The sequence below is a fragment of the Vombatus ursinus genome, unplaced genomic scaffold (assembly GCF_900497805.2).
Source record: "Vombatus ursinus unplaced genomic scaffold, bare-nosed wombat genome assembly UNPS02014909.1, whole genome shotgun sequence".
Classification (NCBI taxonomy): Eukaryota; Metazoa; Chordata; class Mammalia; order Diprotodontia; family Vombatidae; genus Vombatus; species Vombatus ursinus.
This window is the reverse complement of record NW_020954687.1, coordinates 7436278-7456783: the sequence shown is the minus strand read 5'-3', so window position 1 is coordinate 7456783 and position 20506 is coordinate 7436278. Positions and strand designations below refer to the sequence as shown.

At 38.5% G+C, this 20506-nt stretch overlaps 1 pseudogene; it reads right to left on the bottom strand.

Moving 5' to 3' along the window:
* Positions 1–947: 947 nt before the first annotated feature.
* LOC114029065 overlaps positions 948–20506 on the bottom strand; it is a 41274-nt pseudogene continuing 21715 nt past the window's right edge.

Genomic DNA, 20506 nt, shown 5'->3' with positions numbered 1-20506 from the left:
AAGTCATTTGATTTCTCTATAACCCAGGCAACTTTTTTTCTCTATAAAAATCATAACTAGTGCATTTATTGAGACATTCAATTCCTTCTCCCCTTCCAAATCTGAGCTGACCCTACACTGGGCTCTGGGAACAGGTGAGAGAACAAGGCACAGATGCTTTTCTCCCTGTAGAAGGTCCTGCCAGGCCTGGAATTTCTGGACACCAGCACAACAATGTATTTCAATGAGCTAAATAGTTTCTGTGGTTGCATCCTCCCTGCATCCTCAAACTGGGCTCCTTGGTGCTCATCAGGGATTAGGCATGAGGGTGAGAACACCATGCTCTATGCTGGCAGCATGTAGCAGGTTTCCATAAATGAATGTCTTTAAAGCAAAGTCTATTTCATTCAATGATCAGGAATACCACAGAGGAGCTTCCTGTTAAGCTACAGGTTGGGCCCACTGGTCTTTGAAGCTCCTTCCAGATCTGAAATACTGTGCTTTTGTGACTGATTCTATTCTATAGCCTCTAGGAGAAGTCACACTGGGGATCTTGTGGGTCAGAAAAGACAGAAAATACATTAGCTTAGAACAAAGGCGTTTAGGAAGGAAGGAAGGAAGGGGAAAGCTAGAGCCAAGAGTCGTTTGCGTTAGTGATCCAAAACGAAGAATGCAGTGGTAACCACTTCTATGCAGAGTAGCTAGCTGCCTTGCATGGGAAAAAAAAACACTTTGGAGAAGCCATGAGTCATCATGGGGAAAGCTGCTGGGCATCTTGTCCCCTGGAGAACATGATTGATAATGAAAGTAGTTGTCTCTGTCCCCCGCCGTCTGGCCTGACAGTAGGTGCCAATAGTTTGACAAATGAACGTCTCAACTGAAATGACTACCTTCTCTTGGTATCACAAGGGGCTAGTTGTGGTGGTAAAAAAAAAAGTGACCACAAAGGAGCCGATGGCCATCCCTGCTCAGAGTCCATTAGTGTCTATAGCTGTGACAAAGGCAGGGGTCAAAGACTATGAGGTGGCCACTGAGGTCTTGTCCAGGGCTGGGATCAGCCCTCTATCAGTGGGTTCAGTGACAGAGATTTACCCAGTGGGAGGGAGGAATGGTTTGCTCTCACTGTGGGGGCCCTGGCTGTAGATGCAGTGGTGATGCTCCCAGTTCTTGTGCTGACAGAAAGAGCCACAGTACCGGGCAATGTTGTAACCACTGAACGTTTTGATGGCTTTGCATTCAGACCTCCAACAGCTCTCAGAAACACATCTTCAAAAGTCTGGTGCTTGGTGTCTGCAATGGTATGCTCCATGTGAGCTCTCTTCAATGCCTTCTCAATGATCTTCTCAAAGGCCTTCTGCTTAGCCCCCACCATAGCCTCCTGCACTTCCAACATGGCCTGCCACTTCATCTCATCTTCCCTTTCTTCCAGATCTCTTTGGTGACATAGCCTTTTCTGACTTACTGCTGAACACACATAAAGAATCATTGCTGAGTGAGTCTGAGCTCCCTGGGCTGTACCGCCTGGAGATCTGCTTTCCTGGTCTCTGTATTCTTACTGCATCATCTCTTCTAAAAGTTGAATTCTTCCCTATCCATTTCCTAGCAGCGCTGCAGAACAGTAATGGAATATCGAGTGATTGAGATGTTCCTACTCATCAGCCTATTCTCTGTCAAATGGTGGTTCATCTGATATCTTCCATGTAAGCCAAACCCATGATGTTGTTCATGTATTTTTTGATGTTCCAGCATCTTGGTAGGGTCTCTGTATAAGTGTGAAGTGGCAATATCTTCCAAGATATAATGCTGTAGAAATGACAGAGTAGAATGGGATGGCAGGGCTGTGCCGGTGAACAGGGTGAATGGTGGACACTCTCTTGGTGGGAGGCTCGGGAAGGACTGGTTCTCTCTCAAAGCTGTTGTCTTATCTCCTGTTAGGATTGGGTCTCTTTCCATTCCCATGTATTTCCATCAGTAGCTCTAAAGAGTCACCTGGGGAAGTGGTAATTGTGTTGAGCAGAAGGTGCTCATGCTGAGTCAGGTCCTGGGAAAGGGTCTGCTTGACTGCCCAGGCTCAGTGAGGCAATTTTCTCTGCAACAGAGTAAGATTGGCCTTCGAGAATGGAATCATAAAGGGATGAAGAGGAAAGCTGGTGTCACTTACAGTGGAATTCCTCAATAGCCACCATGGAGTTTACCAAAGCCAGAAAGAGGGTCAGAACCTTCTGTTCAATCTTGGGGAAAGTGTCGCTACTAAATTGTTAGAGGGTCATTAGTTTACTGAGCTGTCAGACCACTCAAGTAGTAGAAAGCCACTGATTGGCTAGCACTAAAGATGAGGATGACACAGTACTGTTGCTGAATCTCTGGGGTGAGGATGGAGCACCATTCAGGATGGACAGTGAATAGTTAATCCCATTGGACAGTGCTATAGAGATGAAGGAGCCTGGACAGGGGGCACCAAGGTTGATGGATGGCCCTGGAGGCACGGTGGAAGGTGAGGATCTTGACTGTATTTTCATTTCCATAGGGGATTCAAGCTTTGCTTGTACCTTTTTCTCACTAGCAGCATGATTGTTTACCCCAGTCATGGAGGAGAAATCCAGGGCTAAGACCAGGTGGTAGAATGATTCCATAGAGATGGTAAGGTTCTTGAGATAATCTTGGTAGTAAATGACATTATATTCACTACATCAAATTATTCAACTCATTATCCATGTTGGACAAATGAAGTGACGTCAGAATGTCTTTTCTCCAGACTCTCATAGGCAGTTTGGTTTGGAAAACTCAATAGAAGTTGCCCTTCAGTACATCTATCTTGCACGGACACTGCAACTGGACAGTGAGCTGAACTCAGGATAAAACAGGAAGAATATAACATCTTAGACTGCTTTTGGGAAACTAAAGAATTCTTTGAATGACCTCAAGCCTTTCCTCGAAACAAAGGCCCATTGTTTTTACACCAATGTAAAGTGGTATCACTAAAGGCAGCTACTCAAGGGATGCCCACCATCACCATGGTGCAAACACAACCCTAGCAGATTTGAGCCATCAATGACAGAAGAGGCCAAGCCAGACCCAGATCAGTTAGGCCTCAGCTCCAGACAACTACTTTTTTAAGACTGAGGAGTAGAGAACTTGCTTATCTGCCCTGGATGAGGTAATTTCTTCCTGAGAGTTCACTATAGCAATAAAATCATAGGGCAAGTCCAAAAATCCAGTTAAATCAAGTCAATAAATATTTTTCTTAAACACCTACTACCTACTATGTACCAAGCACTGGGTTAAGTGCTGGGGATACAAAGGAAATCTGTGCTCTCAAGAAGCTAACAATTTAATGGAGGGGACAACATTCAAACAACTAGTACAAATAACATAAAATGGAGATAATTTCAAGGGGGAGGCACTAAGATTACAAAAGACTGTGAAAGACTTCTTACAGAAGACAGCACTTAAGCTGAGATCTGAAGAAAACCAGGGATACCAGGAAAGCTAAGGGACAGAAAAGAGGAAAAAAAATTTCTGGAATGAGGAATTCTGGAAAATGTCCAAAGACAAAGGATGGATTATCTTGGGTGAAGTCAATGTAATTGAATCAATCAGAGTTTGTGGCAGAGGTTAAGGTGTAAAAAGACTAGAAAGATACGTGAGCCGGGTTATGAAGGGCTTTAAAAGCCAAACAGAAGATTTTATATTTTATCCTGGATGTAATAGAGAGCCACTAGAGTTCACTGAAGGAGGGTTGACCTGTATTTTAGGAAGATCAAAAAATACATAGATTGAGGTAAACATCACAGATTGAACAATGTCTTACCTTCTCAAATCTACCTCCCCAGTCAAGACCAGTTCTGCTCCAACCCCAGGGCCCTAGGGAATCCCAAGGATTACAGGGGCTCTCTTATATGTTCTTAAGGGTGGGAGTGATTCTGAGGGAACTAGGAACTGTTTACTACAGTTAAGAGCTAGCAGCATCTTCATTTCTATTTTCACGCTCTAAATTCTAATATTTAATTTCCAACCATATGACCTTATATAGCCAGGAATGGAGAGAAAAGTCCCATAGTCTTCAGTTGCCCTCATCTTTTACAAGAGCCGAAAATTTGTGCTTGAGTAGGAATTATTTTTATCTAACAAATATTTACTGAAAGCCACATTTAACAACTAGCAAATATTTCATTCTCTTCTTTCATGCTTTGATAGCTAATTATTTTACCTTGCCTTTATCTTCTCTTATTGCTATTAGAAGTGTACATAAGCAGACAGAAAACAGATGATTAACAGGAGGCACAAATCTCTAAATCTTCACACATTGAGATGAGAATAATCAATCCTCCCTCAAATAAACTGCTGTCAGAGAATACACAAGGCTGCTAGTCATTCAGGGGCCATGAGTTTACAGGAAAATTCTCAAGAAAAATTTTCCTTGTTAACATATTTCACAAATTACTATATTCAAAAAATACTCAAATATATAATAAGTATATGCAAAGTACTACACTAATAGCAGTTGAAGATAGAAAAAGAACAGGATTCCTGCCCTCAAAGAACTTACTATCTAATTGTAAAAATAAGATATATATATATGTACATATATATCTTATTTTTACAATATATATATATATACATATATATAAATGTATATACATATGTGTATAAATATAAATACATATATATATATATAATAAGCTAAGTCATCAAATCTTACAACTGAAAGGATCCTCAAAGACTATAGAATTCAACCGACCCCAGACAAGTGTTCATTGAGTCTTTGTTTAAGCATCCCTACTGGGGAAGCTACTACCTAATTTCCAAGGCAGAATATTCTACTTTGTATCATCCTAAGTATTAAGTTTTCCTTATATCAAACACCCTGCTCAAGCAGTACTTTTTACATGAGACCTTTCCTGATGTCTCCAGCTGTTCTGCCCTACCCAATAAAATTTGTGTATTAATTTTATAGGTATGTATGAATAGAAGGTGGGTCGGTAGATGGCGTAGTGGATAGAGTGCCAGGCCTGGAGTCAGGAGCACTCATCTTCCTCAGTTCAAATCTAGCCTCAGATACTGTATGACTTGACCCTGTTTGCCTCAGTTTCCTCATCTGTAAAATAAACTAGAAAAGGAGATGGCAAACCACTCCAGTATCTTTGCCAAGAAAAACCACAAATGGGGTCACAAAGAGTTGTACAAGACTGAAACGGCTGAACAATAATATGTATATAAATGTTGTCTCCACCATAAACTCTGAGCTCCTTGAGGGCAAAAAAATGTTTTTATTTTTGTTTCTTTATCCCAAGCACCTAGAATGATATCTGGCACATATCATAAGTGCTTAATTAATGTTGTTGACTGATGAAATAGAAATCTGACCCTCTGCAACTTCCATTCATAGCTTCTCTTTCGCTCTTAGAGATCAAGCATAAATTGAATCTCTCTACTAAATGACAGCCCTTCAAATACTTGAACACATCTATCATGATGCTGCCTCTAAATCTATTCTTCTACAGGTTAAATATCCAAGTTCTTTCACCTGAGCCTCATCCTGGTTAGATTCCCAACTTACCAATGTCTTTCCTCAAGCACGAAACCCAGGACTGAACACAATATTTCAGCTGTGGTCTGATCAGGGCACACTATAGCAAGACTACCACTTTCTTTGTCCTCACTTTCTTAATGTACCTTAGAAACCAGAATTGGAACATTAGGGTTTTCTTGTTCTCTCTATTTTGAGTGGGGGAAGGGAAGAAGAACGTTCATTTGTTTTGTTTTGTTTTTCACAATGTTGACCCATACTGAGCATATTACACAATACAATGTAATATATACTCAGTATCAAATGTTTGGTATAGATAGAGCTTTAGCATTTCAGAAAGCAGAGAAATCAGTGTAGGCCAGGAGTCAGGGAAAAGATATCACAAAGGAAATAAGGTTTGATCTGGGGCGGGAGGAGACAGAAGGTGTAGATACATATTTAGAAAATGAAGACTGTTTACACATATAAATGGTTTGATCTTTTGATTGAATTGACTATAAAGTTTATGTAAATAACTTCTCTATTTTTTCATTTCAATGAATTGGCTGATTGTTTAATTAACCTGACTGGTACTTGAGTCAAAACAGTTAAATTAGCTGGGTATACAAACCTAGGCAAAATGGATTTTTTTAATTGACTGGGTATTTATTACAAAGATAACAAAAATGAAATCATAAAAAACACTGAGGAACTGGGAATATAGTAATTGGGATTACATTATAGAATATAATTACTTAAATACAAAAACAAGTCGTCTACCCACCCACAAAGTTCACCAATCTAAGCTTCACTCAGGTTCTTAATTGGACATCACCACTGACACATCTGGATCTCTGCTGTAAAAATAAAATATTTAGATTGATTTCATGTCCCCAGTAATATCAGTGTTTTTGTTTCTTCAACAAATATACCAAAGCTTCATTCATCCATTTATCCATTAAAACATTCATTTGTTCATTCATTAAGACATTGATCAATTCCTACTTTGTATAAGGCATTATAATTGATAGGAGAAATAGAAATAGAAAATCCTCACATTTGTTGATTGCAAACAATGGGTATTTTTCTGCACAAAGAATGACAAAAATAAATCCCTTCTTTAGGTCTTCAATTGCCTTTTAATTCTACAGGGTTAGCAGTGTTCTGAAATAATTTGTCTAACTTGTTTCTATTTTTCAAAATTAATACATTCAACTCCTTAAAGTCTTGATGACCTTTCCTCATAACCAATGTAACCTTATTATCCTGCAAGATCAATCAGCCTTGGTACTCAAACTTCATTAGTACTCTGACCCCAGGAACTCCTTCGAATGGAGGGGAGAGAATTCCCATTTAAAGACAGCCACCAGGCCAGCCACCTCTTCATTTCATACACTACTTTAGATTTCTTCCTTTCCCAAGATACCTCCCCTACACAAATACCTTTTAAGCATCTTTTGTGTATTGTCTTTTCCCATTAGATTATTAAATTGTGAGCTCCTTGAGGGCAGGGACGCTCTTTCTTTTTTGTAACTGGATCTCCAGTATTAGCATAGTGCCTAGAACTTAGTAGGTACTTAATAAGTGTTAATTGACTGACTTAATGTGGATTAAACATGGCCCTCTTTCCATCCTCAGTTTGGAGTACTCTCCCTACTTTGGGGCAGCTAAGTGGCACAGTGACTAGAGTGCTACCCCTGTAATCAGAAGGAGCCAAGTTCAAATCTGGCCTCAGACACTAGCTCTGTGACCCTGGGCAAGTCTCTCAACCCTGGTTTGCCTCAGGTCCTCATTTGTTTAAAAAAAAAAAAGAAAGAAAGAACTGAAGAAGGAAATGGCAAACCACTCCAACATCTTTTCCAAGAAAACCCCAAAGCGGGATCACAAAAGTCGGGCATGACTGAAACAAATGAACAACAAACCTGCTTATGAATACTCACTAAGGTGAAAATAGCAAAGGGGAAAAGGTAAAAGCCAAATAAACTGTTTAACAAAGTATTAGAAACACTAACGAAATGGTTTGTAGCAAAGGAGCAGTGCTACATTATTATTATTACTATTACTATTATCGAAAGGTAGTGTGTGGTGGTAGATAGAGAACTGGCCTCTAGCCCTACAGACCTGGGCTCAAGCCCTTCCTCAGACACATTGGTTCTATGTGACGCAGGGCAAGTCACAACTTTTTAGTACTCTCAATCAACTCTCTAAAACTATAAAATGCCAGTCTGCAATGATGACAGAGGAAAAGTTTCCACAGTGGAAGTTCCTTACACCAGTTAAATCATAGGCCCAGACTCCATCTCCATTAAAAAAAAAATGGCTATGCTTTTCTTAGAAGCATCAATATGTTCTATTGCCCCCCTGCAGAGAGTGTCATTTCTGAGATAAATCCATTTTTTTTTTTTTTGGCTAGTATATCATGGCACTTCCAAGTGCATTCTCAGCCACCTCCTTACCCCACAGCCAGCAGAGACTATTATGGGCCAACTTTTACCTGTTTTTTCCCATCTCTGTCATGAGCTGGGCAAGAGCAATGAACAGCTGAGGGCAAAGAGATTAGATGGATTTCAAAATTGCGTTCTCAGGGAGAAAAATAACCAGGACTCCAGGATACAACTATTCCTTGCCCTCTGAAATTGTAATCACACAGACTACCAAAATGACCTCCTAACTGGTCTCCATAATTCAGTCTCTCCTCTCTTCAGTCTACCCTTTACACAGCCACCAAAATAACCTTCCTAAGACTCAGGTCTGATCACGTCACTTTCTGGCTTCAAAACCTTCAGTGGTTCTCTACTGCTTTTTAAGATCAAATGCAGACTATTGAATCTGGCATTCAAAGAATGTGATAGTCTGGCTCTAAACCTTTATTTCAAGCCTTATTTCACATTCCTCCCTTTCACATACTCAATGTTTCAGCCAAACTGACTAACGGTTGTTCTTTAAATTCAAAAATCTGTCTTTTGCCTCTAAATTTTTTAGAGCCTATAATAACCTTACTCATCTGTGCCTTTTAGGATCCTTCTTGTTCTTGTTTTTCAATCATTTCAGTCATGTGTGACTCTTTATTGCCCCATTTGGGGTTTTCTTGGCAAAGATACTGATGTGTTTTGCCATTTCCTTCTCCAGCTCATTTTACAGATAAGGAAACTGAAACAAATAAGGTTAAGTGACTTGCCCAGGGTCACACAGGTAGTAAGTGTCTGAGGCAGGATTTGAACTCAGCTCTTCCTGACTTCAGGCCCAGCACTCTATCTACTGTACCACCTAGCTGCCCCTTGAGGATCATTATCTTCCTTGAATTATGTATCCTAGGTTCCATCTTGTGCAAGAAACTTTCTCTGATCCCTCTAGCAGAAACTGTTCCTCCTCAAATTTTTCTAGAACCTCCTTACCCTTTTGGGTCCCCATCACACTCTGTCTTCTACAATATTTTGTTTTACATATTTTAATACCCCAGCCTTTTACCAAGTAGAATCCTAAGTTCCTTAAATGAATGAACTGTTTTATTTTTATCTTTATATAGCTCAACGATTCTCATAGTACCTGGATTGTAGTTGACACTTTCTAGATGTTTGTTGATTTATACTGTACCTCATGCACCTCGTTATCCTTGATCAATTTACAACCTTTGACACAATCCATATCCTCTTCGTTCTCCTGGATACTCTCATCTCACTATATTTCCATGATACTGTCCTCTCCTGGTTTTTCTTACCCATCTGACTGCTCCTTCAATTATCATCTCCATACAAATGATTCTCAGATCAATTAATCTAGCTCTAACCTTTCTCCTAATCTCAATTTCCCCATTGCCAACTTCCTCCTGGCTATCTCAGTGTCCTATAGTCATCTCAAGCTCAACATGTCCCAAACAGGATATATTATCTTTTTTTTTTCCCCCAAACACTACCCTGTTCTCAACTTTCCTATTACAATTGAGGGCCCCACCATCCTCCCAGTGCTCACCACCTCAATATCACCTTCAACTTCTCACTCTCACTTCAAGTCCTATAATTTTTACCTTCACAACATCTCTCATATACAACTGCTTCTCTTCATTCACACAGTTACCACCCTGTAATAATGCAACCTTCTGGTTGGTCTGGTTGCCTCAGGCCTCTCCCTATTCCAGTCTGTTCAGCTGCCAAAACAATCTTCCAAAAGCTCAGGTCTGACTATGCTCCTCGTTGAAGCATTCCAGTGACTCCTTGTAACCTCCAAAGTCAAATATACAGTTCTCTGGCTTTTAAAGCCCTTCACATCCTGGTCCCTTTACTCTTCTTCATGTACTTTATAATTTGATAACACTGGTCTTCCTTTTCCTGGAACATGATGCTCTGTATCCTGACATTGTGCCTTTTTTTATACATTAAATTTTATTTTATTTTCAGTCTGAATTATCTCCTCTTTCCTCTACTCTATGAGAAAGCAAAAAAAACAAAATTGATTACAAATATATATGGTCATACAAAACAAATTCTTACATTAACCACATCAGAAAGAGAGACAGAGACATGGAGAGACAAAGGGAGGAAGGGAAGAAAGGGAAGAAAAGGAAAGAAGGAAAAAAAGAAGGAGGGAGGAAAGAAGGGAAGGAGGGAGACAGGAAGGAAGGAAAGAAGAAAGGGAGGGAGGAAGGAAGTGAGGAAAGGAAAGAAAATATGCTTCAATCTGCACCCTGATGGACAGCGTGTTTCAATATGAGTTTTTTGGAGTCTGTGGTTGCTCATTGTATTGATCAGTTACTAATTCTTTCAAAGTTGATTATATTTACAATATTGTTATTATCATATAAACTGTTCTCCTGGTTCTTTTTACTTCACATTGCATTAGTTCAAACAAGTCTTCCCAGGCTTTTCTGAAACCATTCCTTTCATCATTTCTTACAGCACTATAGTATTCCACCACATTCAAATAACAACTTGTTCAACCATTCTCCAATTGATGAGCATCTCCTCAGTGTCCAATTCTTTTTTAACACAAAAGAGCTAAGTCAATGTAGCTAAAATTAGAAGAAAAGCAGGAAACTGGGAAAACTATTTGCAACAAAGTTCTCCAATAAAGATGTCGTGTTTAAAACATATAGGGAACTGGGACAGCTAGGTAGTGCAGTGGATAGAGCTCCACTTGGAGTCAGGAGGACCTGAGTTCAAGTTTGGCCTCAGACACTTGACACTTACTAGCTGTGGGACCCTGGGCAAGTCACTTAACCCCAATTGTCTCCCTAAAAAGCACAAAAAAAGACATATAGGGAACTGAGTCAAATTTACAAGAATAAAAGCCATTCCCCCATTGATAAATGGTCCAAGGACAAAAAAATAGTTTTGGGGGGAAGAAATGAAAGCTATCAATAGTTACATTTAAAATGTTCTAAATCACTAATAATTAAGAGTAAAGAAAATTATAGAAACATTGAGATATCATCTCACATCCATCAGATTGGCTAAAATGACAGGAAAAAAAGGAAAATGAAAAATGCCGGAGGGACTTGGGGAAACAGGTACACTAATATCCTACTGGTGGAGCTGTGAACCAGTCTCACCATTCTGGAAAGCAATTTGGAACTACACCCCAAAAGCTATTAAACCATGCATACCTTTTGACCCACTGATACCACTACTAGGTCTACTCCCCAAAGATATCAAAGAAAGAGGAAAAGGACATTGTATCTTTTCACTTACTGAACCTAGCCCACCTCCAACCCTGGAATACTTTCCCTCCTTACTTCAAACTGCTGGCCTCCTGGCATCTTTCATGACTCAGTTCTTCTACAAGAGGCATTTCTCAACTTTCCCTCACCTCCTTCCCTCTAAGACCATCTTTTGTCTATATCTTACATGCACAGTTTTTTGCAAGTCCTCTTTCCCACTAGAAAATTAGCTCTTTGAGGGCAGGGATGTTGGGGGGGGGGTTGTCTTTTTTTGTATTCCAGCTTTTAGCACAATGTCTTAGAACAATAAGTGCTTTTAAAAAAAATGCTTTTTAACTGACAGAAGACATCTTTCCTCCTTTATTTATTCCAGCAGCTGAACAGATCTAAAATGAAGAGCACCCATAATTTTAACAAGATTTTCTATAAGAATGCAAGTCATATTGCCTGTGAGAAATAAGAATTTCCTTACAGTAGCTTTTTCTACTGCTCAATCACCTTAACACCTAAGAGCCCATAAAATGGTAGATGCTTAGTTTGCTGATTTTCCTTTCTAAAGAGCAGTAAACAACAAAATTCTCAGAAGGAAGTGAACAAAATGATATGATAAAGAAAGGGAATGAGAGGTGGTATTTTGAACTTTTAAAAATTGAATTTAAAACAACTTTGCTGTTCTCTAATAAATAACTAAACATGTGCTATCCTAAGAATAATAGGATATTGATGAATTTTCTGGCATGCTAATTATAAACTATTGTGTAAGGATAAGTGGATATGCATAAGTATATTTGATTTAACACTGAATGACAAAATTTGCCACTACTTTCAAAGAGTTAATAATTAACAAACATCTACAACCTTATTTACATAGATAAATATCATACTTGAGATCCAAGGCCTAATTTAAAGGAATATTGACAGCTTAAACCTCCAACATTAAGAAGCAGCATGAAATACTTAATTTCATTTATACAAGTAAACAATTATTATTATTGTTATATCCTTTTACAATCCACCCTCAATCACTCATTCCAATGGAGAGAAGTGGAATAATCCCAAATCACATCATTCATATTCCCAGAAATTTAAAACTAAAGTGTTAACTAGTTTTGTCATTCTGCCCTGCAAATTATGAAGTCTCTGATCTTCATTTTTCTCATCTGCATTCCAGTGTACCTCTCTACTCACACTTATGGGGTAAATTCCTTAAAGGATGTCTATCTCAGGAACAAGGGATCCTAAAGGTCTGCATATTAATAGTCAGCCAGAAGACAACACAATTAGCTCAAAGTAAAGGAACAGGATAGTAAGAAAGTTTAAAATAAAATATTCCATGTGCCTGTGAATTTATCACACACTGTCTTACCAACTTGCATATCATCTAATGGGCTAGTAGGGTAGCTAGGTGACACAGTGGATAGAGTACCAGACCTGGAGTCACAATGCCTTAGCTATGTGACCTTGGGCAAGTCACTTAACCTCAGTTTGCCTCAATTTCCTCATCTATAAAATGGGGATAATAATACCTACCTCTCAGGGTTGTAGTGAGAATAACATGAGATAATAATTGTAAAGTGTTTAGCATAGTGCCTAGCACATAGTAAGTGCTGTATAAATGTTAGTTAGTTTTTTGGGTTTTTTTTAACTCCTAGCTAGCTATAGTAAGTAAGTATAGAGCGTGAGTATGAAAGGCCCCATATTGTAAGGGACATAATTTGAAGCTGCAAAGCCCCTGATGTCTTCTTATGATTTCAGCATAATACTGCTCACTGGGTAATATGTCTTAGATATGGTGTTCAGTTAAGGCTCACTGTTGTCCTTTCCAGGGCAGAGAGGTCACAGACTCAAGGTGTACAATGGGGAATATTTTATTTTTGGACATAGCCAATGTAGGATTTTGTTTCACTTGACTATGCATATTTGTTGCAAGATTTTTCTTTTTCTTTTCTTTTTTTTTTTACTCCAAGGGGGAGAGGAAGTAGGAGATAGAAAAAAAAAATAGACGGTTGTTCATTGAAAAATAAGCATTTCCAAGCTATTTCAGAAACATGGAGCCTTTACCCTAGAACTCCTGGGGAACATCCTCAATTCTGCTCAGAGTCTGAGCTCTGAGGTCTTGCTGGACCCTCGCTCTCTCAATCTGAACTCTTTTCTCTTCAAAAAGATTGGAGTTCAGGAATCCATGCCCTTGAATTACCCTCTCTGGCTGTATGCACACACATTTTTCACTTTAAGTCCATGTGCTTCTGCCAGAGGACAAAATGGCAGACAAAGGAAGAAAGAGATTACATCCTTCCAGAGGTACAAGTAAGTACTCAAGAGCTCAATCTTTCATCTATGACTCCTCAAAATGATTTGTAGGTTGACTCCACCAGGGTTAATTTCCCAGGTTTTTACATTCTCTTGTTGTTTAGTCATCTTCAGTCATGTTTAATTCTTCATGACCGCATTTGGGATCTCCTTGGCAAAGATGCTACAGTGGTTTGCAATTTCCTTTTCTAGTTCATTTTGCAGATGAGGAAACTGAAGCAAACAAGGTTAAGTGACACACCATATTTTACTGCATAATCATTGTAGCCGCATAATCGTCACACCCTGTTTTGGGGGGTCCAAAAATTGGTTTATAACCTTTCATCATGTAATTGTTGCATGGTATAATTCTGTTTGTTTCACTGCTTAAAAGGTAAACAGAGCAGCAATGTATTCACCAGTGGCATATGGATGTACATTTGTCTCTAACACATTGAGAGCCACTAGCCTAGAATTCTCAGTGCACAGGTATTGTCAGTATATTTCCAAAAGCTGACTTCTATGCTTTGTTTAGAGTGCTGCAGTACTAACAGCATTATTAATCAACCCAGTGAAGAACCATAGGTGCAAGGGAAGAGGGCAGGCAGGTGAAGCCATGAGTAAGTCATGTGATAAGGTTAGGACTATTCATGAATCTTCCATGCATCCTAATCTTGCACCAAAGACAGTTTAGTAATAAATGATTTTTAAGTGATACTGGCACAATTTCTTTTAAAAGCTTCACATAATGGTCGCATCCTACTTTTCTGCCAAAATTTTGTCATAAAATCTGCAATGATTATGCAGTGAATTACAGTACCCAGGGTCACTCAGCTAGTAAGTATCTGAGGTCAAATTTGAACTCAGATCTTCCTGATTCCAAGCCAGGAATCCTGGCCAGTCCACTGTTCCATGTAGCTGCCTCTTTTAAACTCTTAGTATCTTTCAAACATCAATGAATAAGAGACAAAAAGGCATCCAGGCAAGTCACTCTAAGGGCAAATTCATTGTTTCTGCCAATACTCTGCTATGTTTCTTGACACTTTCATATGCAAATGAAGCTGTTCAAAGTGTAATACTCTCACCAACTGAAAATGGGCCCCATAATTTCATCAAGAATATTCAGGGACTCATCTGATCAAGCATTCCCTAATCTATCCTCTCCAATATCACCCTCCTCTTCTTCCTTCCCCCTCATAAAATCACAAGGTAGTACGAGATCTCTAAAGAAATGAAATTCTCTCTCACACTGATACAAAAACAACCTGAGCTGAGTTGCCCTCTCTCTGAGTTCATTTTCTCTGTAGCTCATACCTTCACAGGTAAAAATGTGAACAATTTGGGGAGGGACTTTAAAAGACCTATCCTGGCATTTGATAAAGGGTCTACTTGCCAGACAGAAAAACTGATTAAAGATAGAGTGATACTGTATTCCTATTTTCCCTTCTAGTTTTTGCTGTACCATCACCTGTATGTCAGCAAAGAAGAAAAGCAAGCAAGCAGGAGTTTGAAACCAAAAGTATAATAGTCCTGTCAGCCCAGGGATAAATAAATCATAAACATGACCTATATAGAAGAAAAGTCTAAGACGTAAGTATTTTATCATATAAAGTACTGGTTTAGATGATAAATTCTTAGTCTACAGTAAAGTACTGTAGATTTTTTCAAGGGTTTTTTTTGTTTGTCAACAGACAATAATACCTAGCAAAATATATATGTGCATATTTATGAAATGTTTTTATTATAAATGTTTTTGCTATAAATGTAAGGGCTCCATGTGCAGCAAGGGGCTCCAACTTGTAACATGGGTGGGGGTTGTCATCATATGGCTCTAGACATCTTTAGCTTCTTTTCCCTTACTCTTCTTCAAGGAAGATTTTAATTCTTGCCAGGAAGGGAAGAAGGAAGTTGAGGCCAGAGGCCACTCATGTCTTCATAAAGAAGAGGTACCAGGCTAGAATTTATCTATCCATCCCCTTAAATATAATTTAGAGGATACAATCAGGTTCAGTTTAACTTCTGATCACTACATCATTATTGGGGAGGATGACTCCAAGCTCCACTCTATATCTAAGGCTTGACCCCTTACCAAATCCCAGTTCCACAATGAAAACACATACTACATAGCCAAGAAACCTATTTATCCAAATCACAACAAAACAGTAATTAGAGAGGATATACAAAGGGAGGATATATAGCAGACAATACAGAGTGAAGGTACTTTGCCATTAGAGGTGAGATAATACCTCAATCAAGAGAGAGTTCTAGATCTCACATAAAGGGAAACTCCCCAAGGTCTCTACCATAGCAAGCTGGGGATAGAGAAATGATGGATAGATATTGTCAGCTCCTCTCTTATCTTCCCAAAGTCTTTTCCTTTGGCAGCCTCAATTAAGAAGCTAGAATTGCCCAAAGTGACTTGAAGTTTGAAGATTCCTAAAGAAGACTTTTCTGTATTTTGGGGACAGGGGTTACATAAAAATGTAGTCAAGATAAATATTCATTATTCTTATAATTACTATATGGCCAACATATGAACTAGGTATATCATCAGACAAATTAATTTATAAATGCCTCAATAATGCTTCAGTAAAATAAGCATATATTTCTTAAAACCAAATCCTGGCACCATTATTCCTAGAAAGTCTGCCTCTCAATGCAACTTACAGCCTTTGGCATTCCAACTGCCATAGAATATTATTGCTTCCTATTGAGCTTTCAGTCTACCAAACCCTCCAAATCCTTTGGTTTCCAAACTGCTGTTTAACTATATTTTTTTTCAGAATTTATATATGGAAAGCTGAGTTTTTAAAATCCAGGCATAAGACTCACATTCTTCCAATTAGATTTCATCTTATCATAACTGACCCATTGTTCTAGATTTTGGTTAAATCATATATTTATAGCTGGAATAGACCTCAGTGTTCATCTAATACAACTCCCTTATTTTATAGATGAGGAAACTAAGGCCCAGACAGGTAAAGGGGGGAAAAATGTCATGCTCAAAGTCAGAGAAGTAGCAAGTGGTAGAACTTAGCCCTGTTCCATGAGTTACATAATACACAGGTGGAGGGGTTGAGCCTGAGGCATGCCCAGGGCAGTGCAGTTTCCTCTTCCTTCTGGGAAGGAGATGATACTTGCTGTTGCTGGCAGCATCAGCTACCTTGGTGTACAGGTTCATCTCCTTTTCAGCCCAGAGGCACTTAGAATGTCAGGGTGGCAGTGGTGGGTTAGGCAGGTTGGTGGGTTGCAGATTCTGCGTTAGCTCAGGTAGAAGAGTCCCACTGCCTTGGGTTCTGGGTAAAAGCTCAGAAATGTTAGGGCCAAGACAGTTGTCCTACTTTGCCCTCCCTAAGCCAAGATTAGCACCCAGAGGGTCACAGGCCAAAGTTGGATAAAACCTGGGGCTGCTCCCATGGATATCCTAAGGGAGAGGGATTTTGCTTAGGGTACAGATCAGAGCAGAGTAGGGGAATGGTGAGGGTGGTATTCCCTATGGACAAGGCAGTGTGCTTCTAGTGCTGACTGGGTTCACTAAACAACTGCCAGTCAGTGTGCTAGCCATTCTCCTCAGCTTTGTGTCATCTGCATATTTCCTAAGGATGTTTTAATCCAGGTCATTGATAACAAAATTAAACAGATCAAGGTCAAGCACAGATTCCCTGGGGAATTCAATTCCTTTGGTATTCAAACTTCCAAGTTAACAACTACTCTTCTCATCTAACCATTCAAACAGTTCTAAATCTATCTAATTTTTTGTTGTTGTTGTTATCTAGCCCATATCCCATTATAACCCTATGAATTCTGTGATTTCTTGCAATTACAAAGGGATGTCTACAATGGATCAAGGGGGGGAAAAATAGAATGTATGTTGACTTCAATAAATCTTTGGTTGTGGTCCCTATTGCTTATAAGCTAGAAAATTATGAATAAATAGGAGTTTATGGAGTCTTTCTGAAAGAAATTTCTATCACTCGTCTTATTGGATGTGGAATTTTAAGTGCTATAATATTTATTTCAAATACATGAGTAATTGATTTCTTAGAAGAACACAAAACAACATCTACTTTGAAATGTTTATGGAATTATTGAAATTTCTAATTAATTCAATAAGATTTCTCTTTTAAATATATATATAATATTCATGAACTAAATCAAGAATCTGTATTTATTATATCAGATAGTCAACTAGCATTTATTAAGAGCCCACTACTTGTCATGCACTGTGTTAAATGCTAATAATTTTTTTTAAAAGAAAAAAATAGTCCCTATTCTCCAGGAGTTCACAATCTAATGCAGGGGACGACATGACATATAAAAGAACAAGACATATATACAAGAGAAGTCTCAATGGGGAAAGGCATTCAGACTAAGGAGGACTATGAAAGACTTGTTGCAAAAGGTGAGCCTTTCTTTAGCTGGGGCTTGAAAGGAGCCAGGAAAGCAAGGAGGCCAAGGAGAAAGAGAATTGTATACATGAAGGACATGAGAAAAAACACTTGGAGATACAGTGATCTCGGAGGAACAGCAAAGAGATCAGTGTCACTGGATACCAGAGTACATAGAAGAGAGTAAGGTGTAAGAAAACTGGAAAGGAAGAAGCCAAGTTCTGAAGAGCTTTATTAGCCAACAGACAATACTATATTTGATCCTGAAAGTAACAGGAAGTCACTGGAGTTTAGAAGGGGGAGAGGAGGTGGAAGTGATATGATCAATCCTACAGTTTTTTAGGAAGATCAATGTGACAACCAATTGAAGGATGGGGTGGGGTGGAAGAGCCTTGAGGAAGGGAGGCTAACCAGCAAGCTATTGCAATAACCCAGGTATTCACTGATGAGCACCTGATAAAGATACCAAAATTTGCCTAGGAATCTATGAATAACAAGTGCATGGACCCACCAGTTTACAAGGATTCCATTAATCTAGGGGGAAGTATTTTCAACAAATGTGGTGATTAATGTGCCTTTCAAAATTATGAAAATAAAAGTTTTATATTAAATATTGCATTTTTTCTAAAAAAATACTAAAGAATTCTGAACAGAATTGAGGCATGTCTACTTTCTAACTTCTTAGACAATGATACAAAAATAGATACAGGGTTTTGGAAAATTTAGTTATATGTGATCTTGAAAATGCCTAGCATTTTTATATATTTAACACATAGGAAATTATTATAGATTTTGAAGACAGAATTAACTAATTCTCATTTACACCACTTTGACAAGTTATGGTAACTACAAGTCATTATCACATTTCTATAAATCTTTTGCCTTATATATGTTAGGAATTGCTGACCACTATTTTTCGGACAAGTACACCAAACTCCATAAATCAGATAAGCTTTGGGAAAGTTGTCATACAGCAAGTTTCTTTAAAGTAAATTAAACTCTCCCATTGCTTAATTCCATTGTAAAATGAGATATATTCTTTTATTTTTGTGGAATTTTTTGTTTTTGTTGCTTTTTAATATTTTTACAAAAATTAAGAATTCTTTATCACCTCTCCCAGACTTCTAATTAGTAAAGACTCTTCTTTATTGTATTCAAGTCTGAAAAATTAGGCAAACATTTTAAATAGAAAAAAAGTTAAACTAATTATTAATGTTAATCAATATATATCATGCCTGCACATGAGGTCTTTCTCTTTATAGAAACATTGATGGTTAGAACAGTATGTCCAAAGTCAGAAGCCTTCTGTATGAGGCCTTTCCCTCATACAGCTGGGTCCAGCCCACTAGCTAGTGCCATTCCCTCAAAGGTTATCTTCCTTCTGCTCATATATATCATTTGTTGTTGGTCAGTCATTTCAGTCACGTCCGATTCTTTGTGACCCCATTTGCAGTTTTTTGGCAAAGAAACTGGAGTATTTCCTCCTCCAGCTCATTTTACAGACAAGGAAATTGAGTTAAACAGGGTTAAGTGACTTGCCCAAGATCACACTGCTGGTGTCGGAGGCCAGATTTGAACTCAGATCTTCTTGCCTCCAGGCCCAGCACTCTATCGCAGCACCTAGCTGCCCATTTATATCATACATATGCCTATTTATGTACAGATTGTCTCCCTTGTTATTGTAAGTTCTTTAAGGTCAAGGACTACTTTTGCTTATTGATTGATTGTTACCAAAGAAAAGAAACAAGAAGCACTGAGATGAAAATAAAAGATGGTTTCCTTCCCTACCATACCTTGGCTGGGCAAGGTGGAATGTCACTATTATACTCTTGAAGTCACCACCTTACTCTGAGGCCTAGCATTTACCTAGTAACAGACCCAAGTTTTGTCTTCCCTAATCCCAGGTCATTGAGGTATAAATGTTCGGGAATTTGTCTTCAACTGGATGACTAGTATGTTGTAGAGGGAATTCTTGTTCAGGTCTACGCTGGACTAGACATTCTCTGCGGTTGCCCTGAGAATCAATGTTAAACTGAACCCTGCTTCACTCACTGAATCACAATCTTCTCTTCCTCAGCCCAACCATTGTCACTAATCTAGAGCTGAGGAGATCAGAACTTTACCCCCAAACTCTCCTTTGTTAGCATTACTTTCATCAAAAGAAGTTTTCAGAGAATGTTACAAGTTGGAATGTATCTAGATCTGTACTTGGACAAAGATGAAACAGGTGGCTATAATCAGCTGGTCTAAATCTCTCATTTGACAGATGAAGAAGCTAAGGACCATGAAGGAAAAATTACTTGCCAAGGGTTATACATAGCTAACAAGTAGCAATCAGATCTTGAATATAGGTATTCTACCTTCATATGCAGTGTTTTTTCAGCTCTCATTTGCTCCCAAAGGATTTATTCATCCAAGTGTCAGAGTATGGTATGTAGCAGCTCAAATTCAACGCAGATTGCTAAATTTTCAGTATAAGCATTCATACCTCCAAAATCAACAAATGTTAAAATCAAGGCTTGATTCATTGTTTTGTTGATTGAATAGACTTAAGAAAGTGATGAGAAAAATGTTATTAATGCAGATTAAACTTCAAAGTGTGAGGTGCATTTTTTTCCCTTCAGAAAGCAGGTTGTTAAACATTTACCATCACACCAATCTATACAGAACAAAATGGTTATATATGAT